Genomic DNA, 12,085 nt, shown 5'->3' with positions numbered 1-12,085 from the left:
TTTCTTAGACTGTTCTTTATACCATCATAGAAGTGGAAGAAACCTTTGCTAAATAAAAATTCTGAAGGAAAACTAAACTATTCCAGAATCATATTTTCTGTTTCTGCCAGAATATAGAAGAGTGAGAACACACAGTAAGTTTAATTTCACATACTCGGAAAGACATTTAACTTCTTATTAAAGATTAATACAATTTTCTTTGAAATGATGGTGAATTACATCTTCTAGCCTCCTTGCCCTTTTCTACATAGAAACATTCATAGAAGTCATTAGTTTATCATTTTAAAATAAAAAAAAGTCTCTGAAAAATAGGAAAAAATACATATAAGGTAAGAAAAGGCTATGTTGCAAAAATTGCATTCCTTTCTTCTCTTGTGTTAGCCTTTTTTCTATCATAAGCATTTGCATTGTAGCATTTTTTTATCATAAGAATTTGTAGCTTTTGCTATCACAAGCATTTGCAAAAATAGTGAATTGGACCAGGAGCATAATGAAGGATGAATTGAATTGAAACTGGAGATGAGGTGGTGGAGATGAGAAGGAAAGAGCAATAGATGGACACTACCAGCCCACTTATTTTCAATCCAAATCCACAATGTGATTTACTGTTTGGCCTCACAAACATCTGCATTTGTGAAAGGCAGCAGAGAGCCTGAAGGCCACAGGAAAGCAAGACTTTTTTTAGTTTTTTCTCTAGTGGTGGTGGTGGTAGCTTAAATACTTGATGAAGTATGGCCTGAGTATTTTAACAGAGGTACATTGCAAAAGACAGTACTTTAATAGAGAATTCATTTTCTTTACAGTGCAAAGCTGGTGTGACAGAAGACTAAAGAAATGCCTGTTTGGAAATGCAGATTGATATTTTGTTGGAAATAGTAATGCTTGAAGAAACGATGCAATATATTTAAGATATATTGTTAATTTTTTTTCTTAATCTGAAATTGGCCTAATTGAAAAAAAAAGTCTGCCGGTTTTAACATGACTGACACTTTCCATAAATTCCTAGAACTCAGTACAGCAGCATGTTCTGGCTGACAGCTGACTTAGGCTGATGGATAGCACTATAGTCTCATGCTATCTGTTTTTAAGGATTTTCTCTCTCCACAGTAAGAATTTACCAACTCACAAATATTGTACTGATGTTGATACTATTTATTGTAAACCTATTTTTTTGTTGCTGTTGAATTTAATAAACTATTACTTCCACAAAGAACAATGTCAATGTGATCATGAGTACTCTTCTCTTCAGACCTGTACAGCTCTTTTGGTCAAGTTCTTCACTTCCCTCTCTTTTCATCTCACCCTAGCACTGAGGAATGGAATCAGTGACAGATAAGGTCAAAAAAGAAAAGCTGGATGCCTACCCTGCTGTTGTGCTCCTGCCAACCCTTCCCACTAAGACTGCTGGATGTTATGCAAATAACTTAAGTTCCTTCCACACAGCTACAAAGACTTCCTTCTGAGCTCAATACAGCAGCTGGTTTGTTAGCTACAGTTACAGTTCTTTAACATGGAACGATTCCAAGTTTCCTGGGGACCTGGATAAGTGCCCACAAATGTTCCTGTGCCAGTAGCGAAGCAATGAATGAGAACTGTGCTATTCGACTATCCTGTCAAAAGGAGGTTGTTTGGTAACGCTGCCTCATGTCAGCCTTGATAGATGGAAATGAATTATTTAAGAAGTCTTTCTGTGATCATTTTGTTGATCAAGACTTTGGAAATCTGCCCCTATTATTATGTAATGCTATCATCCTAAAAAAGAATGCATAATTTGGATGAAAGCATTAATCTCTACTATTTATCAAGATGACAATTCTATACACCATGACTCTCAAGCTCTACTAATCTTAAAAAAAATGGGAAGTGCAATTTGATAAAACAGGAGAACAGGCAGTAATAATATGCCAAAAGCTGAAGACCTGGCATTTAATTTGCATTCAATTGATTCTACACAGCATTTTCTGCGTCTCCCTCCAGTTAGTTTCCAGTCTTCAGAGAAACACGGAGTGGTGCAGTAGTGTTATGTATTTGGCCAGTACAGCAGAGCAGCAGCTACACAATTCCCACTTCATGGGAATCTGAAGTTTGCAAGAAAATTCCGCACATGCTTTCAAGTGCAGTGAAAAAGAAGAGTGCAAGGGACAAATGAACATGGTTTCTAAGCTGCCTGTATTTTCACAAGTTCTAGAACAGATAACTCACTGAACAAATCTGTCACAAGATCTGTCACAAAGATCTGTCACAAAACTAAGACCACCACTGAAAAAAATAAGTAATTTTTGAAAAATTACAAAATAATAGGAGATACTTTTTAAATTCAAGTTCCAAATTTATTTTTTTAAAGACTACGTTAGCAAGTATTCTTAGATTTACGTATTTTAATATATCTGTTAACAGCATCTATTTCTTAATTATTTCCTTAATATTCTTAATAGTTCCTAAAAGAACTATCCAATTTTCAGAAGCAAAGCGACAGCTATGTCTGGTTTTCAAGCAATATTAGTTGTGTGTTCAATGCAGAGAATTCAGATCACACTAAACTGTGATATCATATCACATGACAGTTGATTATGATGTCACACAGGAGACATTACTGCAGATAGTAGTATGAAAAAGAAAAATTAGTTCTTCATGTTTTTGCCTTTTTTTCATGCAAATGTCTTTAGAAAACGATGATATTTAAGCATAATTGTCTTTAAATAGACGATTTCTTTCAAAGTTTTCCATAGGGCTCAGTGAATATTAAAGAATAACGCTAAACTATAATTGAGCCACTTATTCAGATTGCAGCTGTGGAAAATGGATTGGAAATAATACAATGATCAAATTATGAGCAGAGCTCATGAAAAAAAAATGGTTCAAATTATTGTACATCAAATTTACAACTAAAGCTATAACTACTACAGTATAAATGGTTATTTCAGCTATGCATATTTCAGATACTTTATTAATATGCAGACATGGAAAAGAGGAAGAAGAACGATGGGAAGGCCTTCATCTGACAAATGGAAATATAGATGAGCTGCTCTGTAGCAAATATTTCTTGCACACTTCCTTAGCTATGCTGCATTTCTTTACATTTATAGTCTATGTGAGTGAAATTTCAGAGTAGAAAACTGAAAAAAACTTTCATTGAAATAACATCGTTACAAAAATGTATTCACAAACAATCATGGGGAGTGAGAAGGAGGGAAGGAGCTATAGCTAAGAGTGACAACAACCCACATGATTCTCAGTGTCAGTGTAAGACCCTCACTTTTCTTAGCAAAACAGTGGAATTGCACTAATTTTGGACTGGTACAAGATTTTAGGTAAAAAATGAATAAAAATAAAAAACCATACTCTGTTCTTCAAACATAGTTTCCTCCTCCAACAAAGAAAATGGCAGATGAACATAAATACTGAGAAAGAGATGCAACAGAACTTTGAATTCCACACATCTGTTTGGTGCTGTTCAATGAAAGGTATTTTACTTTTAAGGGAGAGACATCTCCAGCCGCAACTGTTCTCTTTTACCAACAGGCTGAGAAAAATCTCACAACCATCTATAAAAATAATTGTGTAAGATGTAATAGCATATAGGCCATTTAAAACACTGGACTTGTTCATTCTATGGTCAAGATCCCCCATGTGTCATCTTGGCGTTTCCAGAGAAAATATTTTAATAAATCTCACCTTCCAACTGCTAAATACAAAACTCAGTACTATGCATCAGTTTGGTTATTTTTAAATATAGTGCATCCATTCAGTGAAAAAAAAAAAAAAAGGCCATTACAAAAGATGCACTTTCTTTGGTGTAAATCATGATTCCAAAGTATCACAAAGTTCCAGCAGCTTCCCTTTAGCTTATCTTTTATTACTTTTCCTGAATATGTGGTCCTACATGTTTTATCTCAAATCATGCTTTGTTTAGTTAAAAAAAACAGCTTAAGTTTTTCATCAAGCAACCTAGGTTATCTCTCACTGAACATCAGTGTTTTACACTGAGCTGTTACTGACCATAGCCTTATTGTCATTTATTTTAAACCTTGTTAGAGATCACCTTCTGTTACTGAAAACATTTTTTGTAGATAAATTTGTGACTGTTTCAGCACTGCATTTTCTTAGAATATTAGTACCAATATTCTGTTGTTCCATTAATGCAAGATTTGACAGAGATGCATTAAGGCTAATTTGATTTCCAGACGCAGCTGGATATCCTCCTATTCTTAGAGCTCTAATGCAGAGCTCAACTACAAAACTGGAACTGAAGCTGAATCTTATTCAGGCTGAACCATGTAAAGTAGCAGAGTTTAAACTATAGCAAAACTGCCACTGAAAAACACACAGAATATTTCATTTGTGTTCTTCCAATTCAGTTCAGTTATTTTTAACCGAAATTATGAAACTTAAAATACAGTAAAGCCTACAACAAAAAATAATTAATGAAGTAAAAAGGAAACATTTTAACAGTAAGTCTTAGACCAAAGAATTTTTCCAGGAAAAAGTTGAAAATATATACATAAATCTTTCATATATATGTAATTGACCACCTATTATTCCAGGGGGAGGGGACATGCACCAAACTCCTCATAGATTATTATTAATAACTGATATTATTTTTGACAGTCTTTAATAAATGCAAATAGTAGTTATTTGACCTATCAGTCAAATTCTGGTATCAGCGAAAATTTTTTAAAAAATCTCATATATTCTAAACTCTCTTTTTCCTTTCATTCTTTCCATTCAAAAACCCAGATGTCGAAGGGCAGGAATAACAAAAAAGAAAACAACTTATTGTGCATTAAATAATCTGGTTTCTACAGAGAGACTAAAAAGACATCTAGAATGTAATTTACATAGAATCATCCAGTCTGACATACTAAGACACTTCCCTACTTTAAAGAGTTTAGAGATGCTTATGCCTGTTCCTCCAACAATTCACAATAATTACAATTTCCTCATAAACAGATTTATCCTTAAAATACTAGGAAAGCAGAATTCTAATTCTAGTTTCATCTTTGAAAATGAAGAGTCTTCAACACACAATGATACAGATATGTCATAAACAAGATTCACACAAAAAATAGCAGTCAGCAGATAAATACAAATAAATGTTGCCTAATAGTTTATACATTCAGTGTAGTTCAAGATCGCAGAAAGACGGAAGCAAAAATCTGTTTGCATTACATGTTCTTTTCCTCAGCCTTAGATCTGATTCAGTAAGGGAGTTCACATTAGACAAAGCATGAATTATTCTGAAAGGGTAAGGATGACTCATTTTCAGTAATAATACAGAAACACTGCATTGAAGCAAGTTCCACTCAAAAAGCAACAAAAAAAGTGGTCTTCTCAAACAAGCCGGACAGCATCTGAAACTTCAGTGGAAACAGAACTGTCTACAGGCTCAGAAATTGTCAAAAGTCCAGCTGTCAGAAGATTATTGAATTGGCCCTTCCTGCATGAATGTATGCATTTTCATTGAAATTGTATAATCCACAAGGCAGGGACCATTCCTACGTCCACTGTACGGGATGCCAAACACCACGATAACCCACAGGTAAAAAACAAGTGGACCAAGTCACTGTCAGAGGCAAAGCTTGGACAGATAAAGACAGGACTTGTGCAGCCTGTCTGCATTATTCAGAGACAAAGAAAAGGACAACCAATTGAATGCGCATCTGGATAACAACACCAAAAGAGGAATACAGCACCCATAAATCAACTAGCAGAAGAGTCTAGAGAAAGGAACATGTTCATATTGTATGTTGAGAAAGAAACATACATGTGCTCCATTTCAAAACAAACTTTTTACCTTTGAATTGTTAAGAAACATCTACAAGTACTACAAATGCTGTCTTTTATGCAGTTCTTATAGAATACTGGCAGAAACAAAAAGCAAATCAGCAACATATTGCAAGAGCACTGCATTATTTTAAAACAAAGTAAAGAACATATTCTACCTTTTCCCTTAATTAGTCACATCAGAAATTATTTCTTCTAATTCTAGTTCAGTGTACAGAATTGAAATTCCAATTGAAAAGCACTCCACCTAAGAGCAGGCATAGAGAAAACTAGATGAAAAAACCCACAAGAAGCAACCCACTAATATTAAGAAATGTCCATTTCATAAAAAAAAGTCACACTGTAAGAATTTTTGTCCTGACGATATATAACAAATTGCTACAAATGGTATGATGGGAATAAAAAATTAGAAGTAGTTGAATAACATCATTATCTGAGTTATCAATCTTCAAAATTTAAGACTTCATGAATGGAGACAGATTTCTAACTGAAAAATATGCTCAAATTTCTGACAATGCACTAGCACTGTATTTTCTACAGTTTTTTCTACAGCTTTTGGGATATGTATGCCAGCTCCCACATAGTGCATACAATTGCTTTTGATTATTCTGAAAAAAATAGGCATTCTGGAGTTGGCACCTCTTTAGCTATCTGAAGACATGGGTTTTAATTAGAAGTTGATGGGAAAGTAAAGATGTGCTAACATTTTGACTGTTGTTTCACATTCTGAGGTAGAAATTGGAAAGCAGATTCAGAAGCTGCACTGAAGTTGAACAAGTCTAGTACTGCAAAAGGAGATATTGTTCAGAAAGAGAGAACAAGATTGCAAGCTTTGGCTTTTCAGAGTCTGTATGTCACAAAAATTTGTGAGGCAATTCCACTTTCCATAAGTCTAGTACAGTGAGGCCTAAAATAAAACATTTTCATCCACTCAGTGAAAGGATAAAACAATGCATCTATTAAACAGCTGAGGCCGCCTATTCCACGAAGGAGGTTTCAGATGCTGACACTACTCAAGAAAGCTTTTGAAATGTACAAAGCCATTTTTAGCCAGAACAAGAAAGTTATTTTACATATTTCCATTATAACTGCATTTCACAGTAAAAATGCTGTTCAGGCAGGAGCACTGATCAAGCCTGCCACGCTTACATCGATGATGCGAGACCTACGCACTCACTTGGGTTCCATGGTATGACCTTACAGACCCAAACACCGGGATTACCTCCAGAGAACACCAAACACCTCCAAACAGCAAACCACTTACAACATTAATGCTACTTCTACCAGAAATACTTACTCCAATGGGTGCAGCTTTTAAAGGAATCTGATTTTTTGAAACAAAAAGGAAGAGCCTCCCTAAAGCAAGCACACACTCAGTACATCGGTCGATGAACGAGACAGTCAAAGATGGTGCATGGATTTTAGTCATGGCTACACAACCGCATGAAAACTCATTATTTTATTCCAAAAATCTTCTGCTTTGACACACTACCATCAGTAAGACTTCTATTGCCCAATGGGAGCCGGCATTCCAAAAGGGAATCAAATGAAAGGACTCTAAATGATAAGTGATAAAAGGTTAAACTGCCATTCTCTTCATGTTCATGAGAAGTATGCATGTCATCAAGCAGGTTTCCATATACTTACTCACAGCAGACCTTGCTGGCTCAAAATAACCAGATTTTTGCATTTAAACCATATGTAAAAAACATATATATTACAAATAACCTTTCAAATGTCCATCAACTGTACAAAACTTTTGGTACCAGGCAATATATGGATATGATACTCATACTCAGTTCCTAGAAAATTACAATATTTTGCTACTTATACTATTTTATCCAATTTCCTGTTGTGCATAGAAATTTGAGCAAAAACTGCAGTGATTAAAGTAAGATTTAAGAAACTTTACTAAACACACATTTTGGTTATATATGTCCTCATATTTCACCCCCAATATTAAAGATATGTCCATGTTCTTCTTGAGTTTTCCTGTAGTAACACTTACGATGATACTTAAGTTTCATCATTCACTTATGATGATACTTAAGGTCTACCAAAGGACCTAAATTCCTATTGGAGTCTTTCTATTAGAAAGGATCACAACCAGCTAACACTGGTCTTTCTAACACATTGCAACATCTGGGATAAGAGGAAATCAGGAAGTGGATAAATAGTTTTAGAAGTTCAAGTTAGTTCATTTCTGGAGGGAAAAAAGTGTTTGAGTCCACTTCACTTCTAAAGCAAAGGAGAATTTGAATAACCACTCCCATGGCAAAAGTTGACAGCAACGACAAGCACACAAAACCACTGTCTATAACAGCAGAGAAACACTGCTTGTGACAACTCAAAACATTCTTAAAATGTAGTTTTAAGAACATTCTTAAAACTACATGTTTACTAGAACATTCTTAAAATGTTCTAGTAAAGAGGTCTTAACTGTTCACTAAGAAGTACAGAAGCACATTCTAAGGAAAAAAGAGAAACAAAGCTAAGATTTTGCTTATGTTTTCAAGAATGTAAAACAGGAAGTAGGTTTTCTGTCATGTAATTTGGCAGTAGAGTGGCTCTGATACCACAGTTCTGAATGATTTTTAGTATTAATGAAGGAAGTTGTTGATTAAAGTAAAATAAGTTTAAAAAAACAAAAAAGGAAACGTGAGCATGAGACATTGTTTCTTATGGAAACTGGTTTAGTTTGACCTTGATTCTTTATCAACTGGCAGTAATTGTGAGATAGTACAAGCTGATAATATTACTGGCCAGTTTTTGGAACCTTAGCTTCAAGCTGACTGAGGATCTACAGTTTCAAATGTCAGCAAGTAATTTCTCTGGTACATCTGCATCACTGTAGAACTCTAAACTGTCTCTTCGCATCATTGTGCATCAAGATCTTTTTTTTTTAAACTTATGTTTTGAGAACAGAGGTTTCACTTTTTTCTATTCTTCCTCTCAGAAACAAAAGAGCAGGAGCTCCCTGTAGAAAGAAAACACACTGAAATCTATGGTGGCCATAACACACTTGATTCATACAGACTTACTACATAAAAGCTATGTTTTTCTTAATTTTACACTGCAAATTTGGAAAGCAGACTTAATAATATTAACAATATACATTAAATATTTTGGCATTTACCAAATAACTTGGTAACTTGTGTCCACATGACATTTCCAAGCACATGCAATTGGAACTGGACCACCTGGCACTGAACAATTCAGCTTGGGCAAACAAGTGCCTCTCTGAGACAGCCACCCTCTAGGCTGGTTGGTTCCACAGCTTTGTACAGTAACAGCTCTTTTCCCAATGAACAGAATCTTTTTACATAATTCCAGATATAAACAGCAGAACAGTAGCTGGAGTGAGGGGGTTGTTAGCAGAATATTGTTCTTCATTTTTCATCAGTCCACTCAAATTTGGCACAACTTGATAGCAATAAAATGTCACTGCCATCTGTTCAGTGATCATTTGATATTCATCTAGAAACAAATCGCTGTTAAGCTAAAAATTTGTTCTCCATGAGACTAAAGAGGGCTATAATTGAAAATAATTTTGTCAAAGCTTTATATCAGCTTTATGGAACACTTCCTTCTGCTTCCCCCTCAAATTGAAAAAAACCACAAACAACAAAACACAAAAATAACCAAACCCACCCCAAACAATAAGATGACATTATCATTGCTCTACAGATTTGCTTCAGTTTACTAAGTTAAAGCACTTTCTGGAGAACTTTCTGAAGTTGCCCTGCTGAGAAAATATGCTATATATTTTCACTTTAAATAGGAAAAAAAACCCCAAACTGTCTTCATAAATATGGTGTGGAAACATCTTTCAAATAGTCTGAGTCAGAGAGGCAAGATCTCATTTTTTCTAGATTGGAAAGAAGACACCTTGTATGTATTTTCCAGACAAAGTCATCATCATGACGAGGGCTAAGGAATGCAGATTCAGAGTTGCATTCCTTTATATTAGAGATAAATTGGACAAAATATCTATAAGCCTTTCTTGATTCTTAGCTGCAAGCCGCCATAAGCATGCTGACATCTTCCTAATTTTACTGCTTTATGATAAAGAGCTAAAAGGCAAAAATGTTTGAACATGAAGTCTTGCTTTAAGGTGACTTACTGACATGTTCAACAATCAGTAATTTATCTTTAAACAGTTCTCTGAGCACACTAAGAAATAGCACTATTTGGAACCATGAAAAACATAACTGTGGTCCACTTTTGGGAAGCATGGGGAATGTTAGTTTTAAATTCATATTCATCTGGAATGATTTGCTTTTATAGGGCCAATTTTGTTTTAACTTTTGCTTTTAAAATTCTGATTACATAACACCCCATCCAATAAATCAGACACTGAATTTTATATTTGATTTATCAAGTTCTGCTCCTTATGTAAATGAAAGCGTTCGAATAGGAGGGTATAATTAACTGATCCAAAGTGTTCACACACAGGCATAGTAATGCAGTGTAGGCATTGTAAAAAATCTGCCTCTGAATTTCATTATTTGCTTTGATTTAGCACAAAGTTTCGGGTCAGCCAACAAACTGTATATCATTTATACAGACCACACATTTCTGGAACTGTGTTTTTTCTTGCTGTCAGTGCCATATCTCCCTCATTTTTGAAGCACATTTGCATTATAGAAACTACAGATCTATTTCAAAATCCAAATTTAGAAAGGAACAATCACAATTGCCATGTTTCTGACTGTTAGAAAGCCCATATTACCTTACAAAAAACCCTACACATTTGACATATAAACTACCTGAATGGCATTCTCTCTCCTTCCCCATACACACTCAACTACTTACCAGTAAAATCCACAGATTATTTTTCCCTAAAATAGAGATTATCAAATAAATTATCAAATAAATATTATTTTCTTTATAACGTAAATAACCTTTACAACTGACTGAATATTTGTCAACAAATTATGAATTGCTTACAAAGAGTCTCAGCCATTCATGTCAACATTAGGCATGATCCTTTCAGAAAAATATCCTTACCTAGGGCAGGTTATAATGTGACTGATTTTAAATATTATTCCAGAATCTGCCCAGCTAGTTTTTCTAAACTCAATAAATGCACATGAAGATAAAAAAAAAATAAAAATAAAAAGCCACGTCTTGAGCAAAAAAACCCTATGCTAAGATCTCATGTATGGCTATTTCAGCACATAGCATTATTATCCAGGCTGTCCCTATTTCACTGGAAAGGGTTTTTTTAATGCATCTTTATATTTCAAAAACAGATAGCATGGGTATACCTTTCTTTCCATTCAAGGATAGTGTACATCTGCATGCCATGTTTCGTGCATAACACCAGGAATTCTTTGCCTCTCATGATGTGGTTCCCATCCACATTTATTCCAGGGTGCTTCTTCACTTCCTCTTTTCTCTATTTTCATATACCTGGCACCATGTATTCACCAAATTGTACCCAATTCATGCAATATCCATCTCAATCCATATTTCTATCATCCTCCATTCAAGAAGCACAAACCGGAAAAGTGAATATGTGTTAGGCTCATGACAGCCTTTGGTCTGGAATGGGAGTGCTCACAGACAACCCTTACTCAGGCACAGCTAGGCAGAAGGAAAACATGCCAACTAACAGGCCAACAGGTAAACTATGATGCTAGGCAAAGTTGGGATGGTAATGTTTTTCATCAACCATTAATTTCATTTGTAGGCACTTACAGAGATGGCGAAATCCAGCAGCTTTGCTAATCACCAGTCAAAAGCTCCACTCCATCTTCTTTCTGTTTTCCATCCAAAACAATTGGTTTCTGCTCTCTGACTGCTAAAACCATCCCGAATACAAACTCTTGTTCAAAATAGTGTCTTATCAAGGAGTGATCTGCTTGGTCCTGGCAAGTTCAGATTCCTAAACCATCATGAAAGGAAAAGAAACATCCTATATCATTGTCTTAATCCAAGCCCATTTCTTCCTCTTTTATAAATATCCTTTTCCTTGTCCTTTCCATAGTTTACTAGACTGACAAAAGTCCAGCTTTCCAATACAGCAATTAAGTTCACCTGAATCTAAAAGCATGTCTTTGCTGTAGCCTTATCTAGAAATACTCACTTTGGGTTCTATTTAATTCTGCTATTTTACTATTCATTCCCTCTCTGAAGGTTTTCTCCTCTCTGATATCACTATTACTCCTCTACTGTCACTTCCTTTATTTCAATATTTGTTCTTCTCCTTAGTATCCTTCTAAAGTTTCATAAATCCTTTCTTTTCCCCCAGGACACATCTTTCTGTATCCAAGTCAGTCAGTTGAGACACAGTACT

General features: G+C 34.9%; 1 protein-coding gene across 3 annotated transcripts in view; it reads right to left on the bottom strand.

Moving 5' to 3' along the window:
* The window catches only part of SIPA1L2 (signal induced proliferation associated 1 like 2), a 126,613-nt gene that overhangs the window by 75,739 nt on the left and 38,789 nt on the right, over positions 1-12,085 (bottom strand). Inside the window, exon 1 of one of the 3 annotated variants that reach the window (XM_041399137.1) lies at positions 11,488-11,616. The exons of the other annotated variants lie outside the window; for them this stretch is intronic. The gene's annotated coding sequence lies outside the window, so the exon portion shown is untranslated. Of the gene's footprint in view, positions 1-11,487; positions 11,617-12,085 lie in introns of those variants that run through there. 3 annotated transcript variants of the gene reach the window in all.

This window comes from Onychostruthus taczanowskii, unplaced genomic scaffold (assembly GCF_017590055.1).
Source record: "Onychostruthus taczanowskii isolate IOZ18803 unplaced genomic scaffold, ASM1759005v1 scaffold156, whole genome shotgun sequence".
In the NCBI taxonomy this organism is placed as follows: domain Eukaryota; kingdom Metazoa; phylum Chordata; class Aves; order Passeriformes; family Passeridae; genus Onychostruthus; species Onychostruthus taczanowskii.
The sequence above is the reverse complement of the archived record's forward strand: the minus strand, read 5'-3'. Positions and strand labels throughout refer to the sequence as shown.